Source organism: Tamandua tetradactyla, chromosome 1, assembly GCF_023851605.1.
Source record: "Tamandua tetradactyla isolate mTamTet1 chromosome 1, mTamTet1.pri, whole genome shotgun sequence".
Taxonomy (NCBI): domain Eukaryota; kingdom Metazoa; phylum Chordata; class Mammalia; order Pilosa; family Myrmecophagidae; genus Tamandua; species Tamandua tetradactyla.
In genome coordinates, this window is record NC_135327.1 from 187,247,466 (window position 1) to 187,261,971 (window position 14,506).

The window sequence follows — 14,506 nt, forward strand, 5'->3', positions numbered from 1 at the left end:
ATGCTGCTTTCTATATGTAGGACACAGTCTAGAAAGGCAAGTTCCTCAGGCTGGTTTCAGAGAGATTGGCCAGACATACATACTACCAATATGTGCATAAAGGTTATGATGTTCCTTCTGGAACAGGGACCAAAATTCTGCACTGAGAAAGTGAGCCAGCTCTACACCAAGCCAATGAGTGGGTCGGGGAGAAACCCACTAGGGGGCCAGGAGGTTCTACGGCTTTTCTTTTCTTTTTTTGAAAAATATTTATAGCAAGAATTACTATCAAACTTTACTCATTGAATCAGAGACTCTAGTCTCTGTATGGAAAAAATTTCCCATCAAGTAGCACACTGCCTAAACTTGAGAGTTCATCAGCCAGCCAGCAGCCTTACCTCCAATCTTCAACAATATGCATAATCTTATTGCTTCTAAACAGCCTTTTCATGATTTGGCACTTACCATGTTAGTACAGTAACCTTTCAACTGTCATTTTAGTGATGGTTGAGAAGAAGCAGCAAATCTCATAGCAAACGGAAATTCTTTGAAAAGTCCTTTTTTCCCATCTACCACAGGGCCGTTATTGTTTATCAAATATGGAAGATGTATTTTTTTCTTTTTTCTTCTTTACCTATATTTCTCTCTATGACAACAGCCAGATTTCATTTTTAAGATTAATTTTTTCTTAAGATATAGCTTAGTGAAACTGTAACCAGGGGTCCTGTTTTCTCCTCTTCAGGGATGTGCATGTTAACCATGCTGAGCAGTTTTATTCTTTCTCTTTGGAATTTGAATCTTCAGAACAGGTAAAACAAGTCTAAAAATATTTGGAGTGTATCTATGCCATCCATAACATCTTAACCTGATTTCTTTTTAAATTAGGCATTTCCTGCTTTCTTGCCTCCTAGACCCCAGTAACTACCTTGGTTCCTATGAGGTTCAAGGCTGATTTTGTAGGCTCCCAGGCAATTCTACTACATTCTGATAACGTTTCAATAATTCCTCTCTTGTTTAAGCTAGCCATAGTTGTGTGAAACCAAAGAACTATAATGCTGTAGAAACCCGGGTACTTTCTGTGTTTTTGAAACAATTTCTTATCTTTAGTAGTTTCAAGACTGTAAAGCATAAGAAAATTTCTTCTTTTTTACAGCATATTGAGTTATATCATGATTACATGCCTCATTCTCGTGTTCTCTTTTGAGAACATTTGAGTAATCATAGGGGAATAGAGCATCATGTTATTCAGCTGCTTCTGCATAACAAAAAACCACAACGTATCAGTGGCAGGTAGTAAGCATTTATTTCCTGCTCATTTATCCACTTGTGACTGAGGTGGCTCTGCTTCATGCTGCATGTTTGCAGTTTGTTTGGGATTGCTCAGCTCTATGTCTCTTTCTGGGGCTCAAACTGCAGTGGCAGGATCTTCTAGGTTGTATTTTTCTCATGATGATGGCACTATACTAAAGGAAATGCTGAACTGCATAGCTTCATTTAAAACTCCTGATCATGTCAAATCTGATAAATTCCATGGGCCAAAGCAATTCACTTAGCCATGCACACAGTCCAAGGGCGGGGGACTCTACCTACCACAAGGCCATGAAGAGGATATGGATGTGTAAAGCTATCAAAGGGAGGTGAAGAATTTGGGTAAATATTTCAATCTATTGGTCTGACTTTTGGTCCTGATTTCCACTCCCTCCAGCCTCAACCATTCATTGTATCAGGCCCAGGATTTTGCACTTTCCTCAGTCTGAATGTGGCTTTCCTTGTGTCAGAGACCTATGCATGATAAGTGGAAACGTTCTGTTACCCACAAACTTAATTTGAAGAGTATGGATACAATACAATAACAGAAATAGATACTTCCATTTAAAAAAGATTGAGAAGCATATAGAAGTTACTGCTCAAAAGCAGTTTGAAATCCTGCTGAGTAAATATTTCCAGGTCCTTTAGACTGGGATAAGGAATGTTTCTTGATAGGTTCCAATTCTGTTTCTTAGGATTAATTTACTAATCTATTGTTCTTTACGGTTGTTGGTTCTGCCCACTGGAAGGTCTTTCCTTTTCCATCATTCCCCTTGACTACTTTTGAAGAGGACATTAGCGAATGCGTCCTTTTTGGCAAATGAAAAGCTATCTCTACCTGCCTCTTATTTATAGTAAGTTTAGGACCTGGAAGTGTTTTTATATCTTACACAGTCTCAGCCTCTTTTAGTCCAAATTAGTGGCACTTTTTCCAATACAATATAATTTTCTCAAAACTATGTGGGTTATATATATATTTGATTCCTTTCAACATGTGCCAAAAAAACATGTGCCTCCCTCTCTAGAGTCAATTATGTGCACTTTGGGTTTATTAGGATTCTTTGGACCATACCCTAAACATTTTGTTCAACTGCAAAGATTTACTAAGATGAAACTTTAATCCCTTCAGAGATTTTGCAAAGAGTGTGAGAATATTACCCTTGATTTGATCTTTCTTCTGAGGCTTTGTAGTAATTGCCAAACTTGGATTTGGGGAGAATTTCCTTTATTATCCAACCCTGCAATTCATCAATTCTCTTAAATGTCCTCTAAATTCTTGGAAAATGATAAATTCTTTCCTCAGTTCAGTTGTTTCTTATAGTAGAGCATTAATAATGCAACTAGGAGCAATCAGCTCATTTTTCACCATTCCTCCTCAAAATTTCTTTACCTAATGATACAATTTCATTCAGTATATATTTTACCTTACACATTTCACTTAGCAGTTTTACCCAATATTTTGCCACTGTATGAAACATCCTACCATTTTTTTTCCAGCTCTGCTTATGACTTCCTTGCAGTCTAAAGCCAATACCACATATCTGAAGGTTTTGTTATGGCAGTACTTCACTTCTGGCACCAATTTGTATTCCAGTCAGCTATTGCTATGTAACAACCTACCACAAAATCTCAATGTCATACAACAAGAAGCTTTTACTTCTCACTTCTGTATCTCTGTGTTGTTGACTGAGGTAGCTGTATTCTCAGTTTGTTATTTTGAAGCCAAGAATGGAGAAAGAAGGAGCAGTGGAGTACCTGGAATACATTCCTCTCATCCTGATTACTACCACAAAAGAGGGCAAGTTGTTGGATTATAGAGTCAAAGTTTCGCTGACATTTTTAGTATCAGGCTAAGAATCTACCTATTGCCAAATGAATCAGTTCCTGGCTCTGACATTTCTGAGTTCTCTACATTCTTCCGTGTTCTATTTCTCTCTGACTATGGATTACATGGTGGGAAGGGTGATAGAAGCTGAAGAAGCTCATTTAACTATAGGTCAACTCGGCATAGTAATATGAGCAGCAGAACAGAGTGCTAAATGGAGTGATTGAACTTGTGAAAATTTCCAGCTATATGTGTTTAATAGGATTCTAAGGAATGAGATAGATCTGCCAGCCATTAAAATCCTACTCTATTTTAAGAGCACATGAACAAAAGTCCTGATGAACAGAGGCCTATTGAGCCACAAAGGTGGAGAATCCCTTTATCTAATTCCCAGAACTGAGTCCATCACAGACCCAGACCCCTTGAATGAAGGAAAGACTGAGTTTTTTTCCAAGATAAATTCTGCTGTAATAACCCCAAATGAGGTAAATGGACTTTCTTCCAAGGTTAGGGGATCTAGGACTATTTATTCAGTTTAAATATGCTATTCAAAAATGACCCAGAGCCTAAGGGAATTTTGGGTACTGGTTCTGAGCTAATATTATTTCTTGAAGACCCCCTGTTGTCCACCAGTCAGAGAAAACTTCTGAAACTCAAGCAACAAGTGAAATCTTATCAAATCTACCTCATAATAGGTCAGACAGGACTCCAAGCCATATGGTAGTTATTCCCCAGTTCTTGAATTGTATTCACCAGAGATATTCTTAGTAATTGATGGAATTTCATTTCTCCAATAATTAATGCAAAGTTTCTATTAAATGACAGACTCACTGGTATTTAAAGAACATTTTCATATTTTTCTTAGACTTAGGTTATATTTAGAGTTTCAAACATAACGCATTTTCCAGACTATTTGCCTCTTGGCCCTTCTTCTCTGGGTGCATTTGACTTGGTCACCACTCCTGTTGAAATGATGCCCAGAATAGCATGAACTATTCGAGAGGTGATTTGAAAAGGGGAGAATTATTTCCTAGGCTCAAGCCATTATTAATGTAGGCAAACAAGAAAGTTTGTATTTAAAGATATTTGCACTGTTCGTTTTCAACTTATTTTCAATTAATGATCTAGAAATTTTCCACTTTGATTATTAACAAGACAGTATTTTCCCATTCCATGCTTGTGAAATTGATTTCATACATATTGTTTTCTAGTATCAAAATAACACATGCTCACTAAGTAAAAGTTGAAAAATATGAAAATATAGAAAGAAGAAAAACATAATCATCCAGAAAAAATATTGGTATGTTTTTTGTATAAATTTTTGCTTTCCATGATTTTTGAAAATATAAACGTGATTATAAATGCACATGTAATTCTCACATTATCTTTTCTGATTATAAAAGTAAAATATGATTATATTAATAATAGAAAATTTTAATCAGGAAAGTATAAGGAAGACAATTTTTACCAAGAATGATATTGAGTCTTTTCTTACGTTTATTTGCCATCTGTTAATCCTCATTGGTGAAAAGACTGGTCAAATAATTTGCTCTTTTTAAAATTCAGATGATTTGTTTTGTTATTTTTGAGTTTTAAGAGTTCTTTATATGTTCTGGATTCACATTCTTTATCAGAAATATATTTTGCAAATTTTTTCTCCCAGTTTGTGGCTTATCCTTTCATGCTGTTAGCAGTGTCTTCCAAATAGAAAAAGTTCTTACATTTAGATGATGTCCCATTTATAAAGTGTATCTTCATGGATTGTGTTCTTGTATTATGTATCTAATAAGTATATTTTTAACACAAGGTATCAAAAAGTGTGTCCTTTCTTTTAGAATGTTTGTATTTTTGCATTTAAGCCTACGATTAATTTTATATGGGTTATATGGGTTTATATGGGTCGTATGGGTTATATGGGTTTATACGAGTTAATTTTTATATATGGTGTGAGGTTTGGGTCAAGATCTTTATTTTGCACATGGATGTCCAATTCTTTTAACATCATTTGTTAAAAAGATTACCGTTTCTCTATTGAATAGCCTTTGTACCTTTGTCAAAAATAAATAAATAAATAAACTATTTATGTGTGAGTCTACATCTGAACTCTCTGTTAGGTTGATTATGTATCTATCCTTTCATAGCTTTATAGTAAAGTTTGAAATGAGGTAGCTTATGTGCCCCAAACTTATCTTTTAAAAAATGTGTTGGGTCTTGTAACCATACAAATTTTAAAATCAGCTGTTGGTTTCTACAAAAATTCTGAGACTTTGACTAGGATTGCAGTGAATCTATAGAACAATTGAGGGAGAATTGAGATTTCAAATCATGAACAAGTTATATCTCTTATTTATTTATGTCATTAATTCCTTTCATCAGTGCTTTGGAATTTTCAGTGTACAGATCATAATCATACTTAATTCAATAGACATCAGAGTTTTTCATATTTTTTAGTGTTATTATGTTATTTTTTAAATTTCAATTTCCATTGGTAGTATAAAGAAACACAATTGATTTTCCGTATTGACCTTTTATCCATTGATCTTGCTAAACTTACTCATTAGTTCTAATATTTCTTTCAGATTCTTTGGGATTTTCTAAATTTTCTGTCAGGTCATCTGCAAAAAGAGACATTTTTATTTCTTCTATTATACTCTGTATGGCTTCTATTTCTATTTCTTGTCTTATTCACTGACTGGGACTTCCAATATGATGTCAATCAAATAAAGAGTGGAAGAATGGGCATCCTTTCTTAGTTCCTTATTTTAGGTGTAAACCATTTAGCCTTTCACTATTATATTAGGCAGGGTTCTCTAGAAAACAGAACCAACAGGAGATGTCTGTAAATATGAGATATATAAAGGTGTCTCTCACAACTGTGGGAATGGTGGTGTCCAAAATCTGCAGGGCAGGTTGTGAAGATGACAACTCTGATGAAGGGTCTGGATGAACTCCACAGGAGAGGCTCGCTGGCTGAAGAAGTAGTGAAAATGTCTCTCTTTTTCCTTAAAAGTATTCAACTGATTGGATTATCTGGTTGATGGGGGAGGCATGCCTTAGCTGATTGCAGATGTAATCAGCCACAGATTCAATCAGCTGATGGATGGTTTAATAAACCGGCCTTCCAGTTTATCAGCCACCTGTGAAAAATCCTTGCAGCAATGGTCAGGCCAGTGCTTGCCTGACCAGACAACTGGGCATTGTCACTTGGCCAAGTTGACACCAGAACCTAGCCATCACAGCTATTGACAATCATAGCAGTAGGTTGTAATATAGATGCTCTGCTTCAGTTTGAGGAAGTTCCATTCTATTATTAACCTCTTGCGAATGTTTATTATGAATGTGTGTTGAATGTTGTCAGATGATATTTCTGCAATACGAAGGATGAAAATATAACTCTTTGTTCTTTTGTTTACTGTGATGAATTAATTTGATTAAATTAGAATGTTTAGTCATCCTTGCATGCTTGAGATAAGCCTCACTTAGACATGATGTTTTGTATTTTTACATACTGTTAGATGGCAATTGCTAGTGTTTTACTGAGGATTATTAAGTTAATGAGGATATGTGCTCTATAGTTTTCTTATAAAGTCTTTATTTGCAGCATGAGGTAACGCTAGCCTCATAAAATAAGTTGGATAGCATTCTCTCCTCTTTTGGTTTCTGCAAAAAACTTGTGTAAAAGGTAAAATTTTTCTTTTCAATGTTTAACAGAACTTGCCAGCACAGAAATCTGGGTCTGGCGATTCCTATCTTGGAAAGTTTTTAATCATGAATTTAATATTTTAATATATATTAGAATATTCATTTATTTATTTGTTCTTCAGTTAGTTTTACTAGTTTGTGTTTGTCAAGGAACATGTCTATTCTTCTAAGTTGTTATCTTTATGGCTATACATTTCTATAGGATCTTCACTGATGTCCCCTCCTTTATTCCTGAAATTGTTGATTGTATCTCCTTGCTTTTTATCTTGGCTAATTATTTATTAATGTTGTTAATTGTTTCAAAGGACTAACTCTTTGGCTCTTTGATTTTCTGTCTGCTATTTATTTTTTAAAAACATTTTCATTTTCATTGTTTTCTCTGGTAATTTTTATCATTTCTTGAGGATTCTTGATAGACATAGTAATTGATACTCTGAGCCACTATTTTTTAAACTTTTTTTAATGTGACATATAGTAAGAAGTACTTTTTATATCATGTCTTATTTCGCACACAAAAAATCCTTTCTACGTATAAAGCAAAGTTTCACAGAGCAACACTTACCTTTTTTTATGTGTGATAAATGATTTCCTCCCTAATTCAATTCTATTTTGTTCCAGCCAGGCTCTATTCTCTTTTGTTAAGAAAAGCCTGTCCACAGTCTTCATGGTATACTAATAGCTTGTTCCCTTCAGTTTGAAAAACATTAAATGATTCTGATACAGATGGTATATACAGTACTTTGGATGACCTATTTTTTTTGATGCATGTCATTCACAAAAATGAGAAAGAAGACAGGGTACATGCCTTGCAGCCCTAGATATATTAATACACATACTTTCCATGTGGAACTTTATTCATTCATTCAACAAATAATGAGTCCTTGCTATATGACAAGTATCAATTTAGGCACAAGGGATACAGCAGTGAATAAAACAGAAAAGCTGTTTTACTTAAGAAATTTCCATTTTAGTGGGTAAAAACAATCAATAAACAAAATATACAAATAAATATGTCAAGTTATGTTAAGAGAAATGACAGAAAATAAAGCAGGACAAATAAGAAAGAGGTGGCGCGGCCATGCTATTTTATTTGGGATAGTCAGTGACTATTTCTCAGTCAAAGGAAGGAGGGATGTCTGGGGAAAGAATGTTCAAAACAGGAAAGACCAAGTGCAAACACCCTGGAGAAGGATCATGCTTAGTCTGTTTGAAGAACCGAAAGAGGCCAGTGTGACTGAAATGGAGTGGTAGAGGTGGGGCAGAGAGGTAGCTGAGCCCAGGTCATGGAGACCCTGATTGGTCATTGGAATGACTTGGATTTTACTCTGAAAGAAAGGAGAAGTTATTAGAGGTACTTTTGCAGCCTTGTCATATGTTATGACTTTCACTTAAAAAAAATCACTCTGCTGTGGGGGGACTATATCGTGAGGAGTGCAGAGGAAGGGGGGAAATAGGGAAACCAACTTGAAAGCTATTGCAAAAGTCTAGACAAGTGGTAATTTGGATTAGAAATACAGCAGTAAAGGTGGTGAGAAATGCTTGTGTATATATTTAGAAGGTAAAGCCGACAAAATTTGCAGATGAATTGTATAAGGGTATGAAAGGAGGGAAAAAACAAACCACCGCTCTCTATCAGGCCATTTTATTTATTTTCATATTGCTTGTTGGCATTCACAATTATATATATATATTTTACTTGTTTATTAACTTCCTTAACCATGTGCTCCATGAGAAACCTCTTTTGTCTTGTTGACATCCATAGTCAAGCACCTAGGAGAGCGCCTGGTATGTAATAGGTGCTCAGTAAATATTTGTTTTTATGAACAAATAAAAGGAAAGAAATATGGCATATATATTGAATTCTTAATATGTTTCTAACTTTTCTACTCTGTAATTCCAATTCTAGTAATCTATTTTGAGGAAATTATCACCAATGCAAAGACTTGTCCCCATAGATATTCACCAAATCATTGATTCTAAGAGTGAAAAATGAAATCTCCTAACTTCATATCACAGGAGATTTGAGACACTTTGCAAAATGTTCAAGCAGAACACTGACACTTTTGCAGGTGGGATGGTCAATGGCAGGAATTAGCCATCTCTGCTAGGGCTTTGGCAATATTGTGGGCACAGGGCTATGCCATTTAGATGGTAGGGTTATGGTCGTTTACTTTAATCATGCATTCTAACTACAACTCTTAAAATCTCAAGGGTTTAATTTAGAAAGTTTTACTGAAGGCTTTGAACCAGTTCCTAGAGGCTCATTATTGTCAGCTCTCCTCACCATGGGCCTTCTGTGGAGGAGGTTAAGGGAAAAGAGAAAGATGATCGCAGAGGACACAGAGAGGAGAAGTACATATAATTAAAAAAAAAAAAAAAACCCAAAGGAAAGTGGAAGCAGTGCTTTAATTAAAACCCAGCTGGGCAATTTGCATCAGTGAGTTTAACCCGGAGAAGCAGGAGAGAGAAGCCCTAGGAAATGCTGTGGGAATACCCGTTGGCCAGGTCTCCAAGGCAATATTTACAATTGACATTGCAGTTCAGCTCATGGGGCAGGAACTCAGTACCTCCCCATGATAGCTCATACCTGTATGCGCAGAGGAAAACACACAGTAGTAGTAACATTTGCAATGCTACTAATTAAGAAAGCTACATTTATTTTGATGAGTGCTGGGATAAATAAATAAGATATATCCCCACCTTTTCTTTCTAAAGAAAGAATTCTTTTTTTTAACTTGCACAGCAGAGTTCTGAGTCAGTCCTAGTTCCCAATCCTAAGTGTAGTTATTACCAAATCAAAGAATTTCTGAGCTGAAAAAAATACTTTGAGCTGTTTTACCTCTTCATTTTACACATAAGGGAAATGATAGCCAGAGAGTAGTGCAAGGCATCAGCGAAAGGAAGAGAATATTTTATTTCTTGACACTAACCTCACCTCTTGCTCCACTACTCTGTACTCCTATCAGTTCTTTTTCTGGCTTCATTTTTTTGAACAAATATCTACCGAGACCCTTCTATATGCAATGCACTAATTAGTCATTAGGAAGGGTGGCACACACAGAGGAAAGGAGCATGGATTTTGTGTTCTAGAGGTCTGGAGGTCTTTCCTTAGGATATAAGTGTTATCATACTCATGCTTTCTCTCTCTTTCCTCTGCTTGATTCTAAAAACAACTTGAAGTGGCCAAGATTTAGTTACTGTGAGCAAAATAGGACCTGTAAATAAATAACGGTTATGCAAAGAAGAAAATGTAGGTACTATTTGGGCTTCCGGAGATTGGAGCAGAACCCAAGGAAAGCCTCTTCTATGATGCCATAGCTGTGAGCATATTTAGTGAATCACTCAGGGATCCTGGTTGGCCAGCAACAGAAGAGAAAATCTGGCTGAACTTCAGCAGGAAAGGAATTTACCAGAAGCAATTTGGATAACTCTCATAATTGATGGTATTTGTGGAACACAAGGCCTGAGGACACTAGGAACCAAGGATCTAGATGTTAGAAGCAAATCAAATGTATGCCACAGAAGGGTCTGGTTAGGATGCTGCTGCTGTGACCACTGGACCTGGATGCCACTAACAGAACTAAAGCCATACTTTTACTCTTCCTTCAGTCCTTTGCTTAGGATTCAAAGTCCCAGTGGACTTTGAGTAACTACACTGGAGACACTGGGCAAGGGGAAGGAATATAAATACTTGGCATTTTAGTTAGTGTGCTATGAAGAAAGACCTTGCCTCCCATTTAGATTCAAACAGGGAGTTTGATTTAGGCACCCCCTATCTAATCAAATTTATACTTTTTTATTCATAGGTTTTTAGATCTGAATTAACAAGACTTTTGTCAATGTAGGTACATCCCAGAAACACAAATATTTACTCACGTTAGATAGTATTATTAGGAAAAAAATCAGATATTTCATTATTACAAAAACAATATCTGAACCAATTATACTCTTTAAAAGAAACAAAATATGTATTCTTAAGGGACATTAGTCCCTTAAACATCAAGCTTATAACAAATATTGTATCTAATCAGCTTGAAAGAAAATCAGCTTGTTTGGCTGTACTATGGATCACGTTTTATTTAATCTGTTTTTATTTACTTGTAAACTATCTTATAATTACATGTAAAACTAAACTTATTTTACTTTTTTCTCCTTCGAAACCAAGCCACAATTTCTCCCTCTCTATTGGATTATTCATATTGATGCATAAATATTCTCCAGTATCTTATCTTAAAAATCTAACCCTTCCCTTGACCCTTTACCCCTCCAATTATCACTCCATTTATCCACCAAGAAAAATGTATCAAAAACGTTTTCAGTATGGGTGATCTCAAATTCCTCACCTCCCAATCTTTCCTCATCCTATCCCAGCTGGGTTTCTAACTCAGCCACCACCTGCTTGTCAAGTTCACCTAATGATTTCAATGGTATTTCACCCTCATTTTATATGACTTTCTCATCAGCATTCAACATGACTGTAGACATCCCCTTTATTTGGGGGTGGGAAAGAGGGATTATTTTTTCCTCACACTCCTGTGATACTATAATAAGTTCAGGCTTTCTTTCTTCCAATCTCATTTGCCTGCCTCATTCTCAATGTTCTCTTCTTAGGTAATTCCATTTGACCTAAAGCTTTGAAGATTGTCTATACTCTGATTATTACAAATTTATATTTTAGCCCTGACTTTTTATCTAAAATTTATATCAAACTGCTTATTTAGTACCTCTTCTTAATTCCCACTCCAAATCTCTAAAATCTAGACTCAAACTGACTGTTTGATATTTTCTCTTATCCCTATACTCTCATTGCCCACTGTCTCAGTTAAAGGTAGCCAAAACACTGATGACCTAGCCTAGCTATTAACCCTGACTTCCCTTTACCTCTCCCCATCACATTCAGACTATCAACTAAGTCTATTAGTTCCACTCCCAAAATACAGAGGATCCTATTTTTTAGATATAATGGCCATTTCTTCTTTTCCTTTCCAGTTTGCCTGTTTTTCTTGTCTCAATGCATTGATAACTCCCATGTATATGCTGAAAGTAGCACTGAAAGCGAGCATTTTTATTTTTTTCTTGAATTTTATGTGAATGAATACTTCTAACATTTTACTAGTGAGTATAATGCTTGCTGAAGGTTTACGGTAGATGCACTATTCGTTATAGAAAGTTTCTCTCTACTTTAGTTTCCTGAAAACGTGTAATGATGAATGAGTCATAAACTATTCAATTTATTTTTCTGCATGGTCAAAAAGTTTTTCTCACATAATATATGAATATACAAATATACATATGTTACTGAACTGCATCATTCTTGAATTCCTTAGATATTTCTGTTCCCCTGATTTGCTTTCTCTGGATTGGGGGAAATCCCCAGTCACTCCTGCGCTTTCCAGCACTTTGTCCTGTGCAGGTTCTTAGTTTCCTTTACCATGTGATACCATCTTCCCAGATTTTTAGGGAAAGCCTGCTTTCTAGTTTTCTAACATGGTTTTAGAGTTCTAGAAAAGGTCTTTGTCTTTGCTCATAATTCAGGGCAAGGATTGAAGAAGTTGGAGTCTGTGCTTAGTCTGCCATCTTGAGGAAAGATGGGAAAGGACTTGATCTATTTTGGCTAATGATGTAAAGAGATTTAGGGATCACACTGACTTAAGGGAATGTCCTTGATGAAGAATTTAATGACACATAGGACCAGATAAGATGATAATTCAGAGAAAAGAAGAGTTTCTACAAAATTAATGTTGGTTAAAGGTCAAGTAAGGAAAGAAAAGGTGTGGAAAGAAGGGGAGACAGAGTCCATGAAATGTCAACATCTAAGAAATTTAATAAAAAGCTGATTATTTCCCCTGAAATTTTCCATCATCATTTTTCACATAAAAATTGAGGAAAACATTCTCATAAGTACTGAATCTGATATGTTAAAGGGTGGAAGAAAGGAGACTAATGGGATATTTCCTGTCATTCAATCTGATCACCAAAGTGACCAAACTTTAGGGCCTGTTTGAGGTAGAAAAAAAATGGAGGAAAGATTAAAGTCGTATTTGAAACTTCTTTCTAGAGTAATGAAAACATTTCTTTGAAAATCAGTAAATATTGTAGGTTGCTATAGGATATTTAGTAGGGACAGAAGTTGGAAATCTTTGATCAGTCTTGTATGAATTTATTTAGTCCACAAAACATGTAATAGGCAAAGAGTTTCTGTCTGAGATAATGAAAAAGTTGGGGTAATGGATATTATTGACGACTGGAAAATATTGTGAATGCAATTGGTAACACTGAATTGCACACTTGAAAGTGATAAAATGAGAAATTTTGAGTTACTACATGTTACTAGAATTACTGAAGTTACTATATAGTATTAGAGTTATTATGTGTTACTGGAGCAACTTGAATTACTATGTGTTACTAGATGTTCCTGTATGCTACTAGAATAAACATTTAAAAAGAAAATAACTGTTGGATGCCTTCTATATTCCAGCCATTGTGCTTCATACTGGGGATAAGTCTGAGAGAAACACACACATAGGCCCTGCCTTTATGGAACCTACAGTCTAGAGGGGTTGAAAACATTAAAAAGCATTGACTGCAAATGCGATGAAAAGAATTAAATGCAGTATAGTTGGTATGACCGTAGATGAACAGGATATATAAGACATGAATGTGTCTTCTGAGAAACGATCTTTAAACTGGGGCCAAAAGATGAGTCAAAAAACCACTAGTCAGCCTTTCTGAGGAGACTGTGTCTTTCCAAAGCTGGGAAAACTAGTTCCTTTGTTTATCCTATCTATCCAAAGGAACTTTTAAAAACAGAAGACTACATGGTCCCAGATTCATGGAATTCTGTAAGTGGGGGCCTCTGCTGGTTTGAAATGATGTATGTACCCTAGAAAAGTCATGTTTTAATCCTAATCCCATTTTGTGAAGGCAGCTGCTTCCTTTAATCCCTATTCAGCATTGGATGTTTGAAATTGTAATTAGGTCATCTCCCTGGAGATGTGATTTAATCAAGAGTGGCTATTAAGATGGAATAGGTAGAGGCATGTCTCCACCAATTTGCATGGGTCTTGATTATTTTCTGAAGTCCTGTAAAAGAGGACACATTTTGGAGATGAGAGAGATTCAGAGAGAGCAGAGAATGCTGCAGCACCACGAAGCAGAGAGTCCACTAGCCAGCACTTTGGAGATTAAGAAGAAAAACACCTCTCAGGGAGCTTCACGAAACAGTAAGCCAGGACAGAAAGCTAGCAGATGATGCCATGTTCACCATTTGCCCTTCCCACTGAGAGAGAAACCATGACTGTGTTCACCATGTGCCTTCTCCCTTGAGAGAGAAACCCTGAACTTCATCGGCCTTCTTGAACCAAGGTATCTTTCCCTGGACGCCTCTGATTGGACATTTCTATAGAATTGTTTTAATTGGGACATTTTCTCAGCCTTAGAACTGTAAACTAGCAACTTATTTAATTCCCCTTTTAAGAAGCCATTCCATCGCTGGTATATTGCATTCCAGCAGCTAGCAAACTAGAATAGGGCCTAATGATCATTAACCATTAGGCGTCAATTGACTTGTGCTGCCCAAACCTGCACTTGTGTTGTGTGAAACTCACCTACTGTGAGTAGAGGAAGGAGACATGAAGCCTGGAGGCTTTGTTTCAGGGCAAATACTCTGCAACAAAAGACAGGAATCACACT

The 14,506-nt window shown here is 35.9% G+C and overlaps 1 non-coding gene across 1 annotated transcript; it reads right to left on the reverse strand.

Annotated features, from left to right (window-relative positions):
• Nucleotides 1-247: 247 nt before the first annotated feature.
• LOC143653657 (small nucleolar RNA SNORA62/SNORA6 family) lies at nt 248-401 on the reverse strand. The gene has a single exon (XR_013161454.1). It is a non-coding gene; the product is annotated as a small nucleolar RNA SNORA62/SNORA6 family (small nucleolar RNA).
• Between the last annotated feature and the right edge of the window lie 14,105 nt (nt 402-14,506).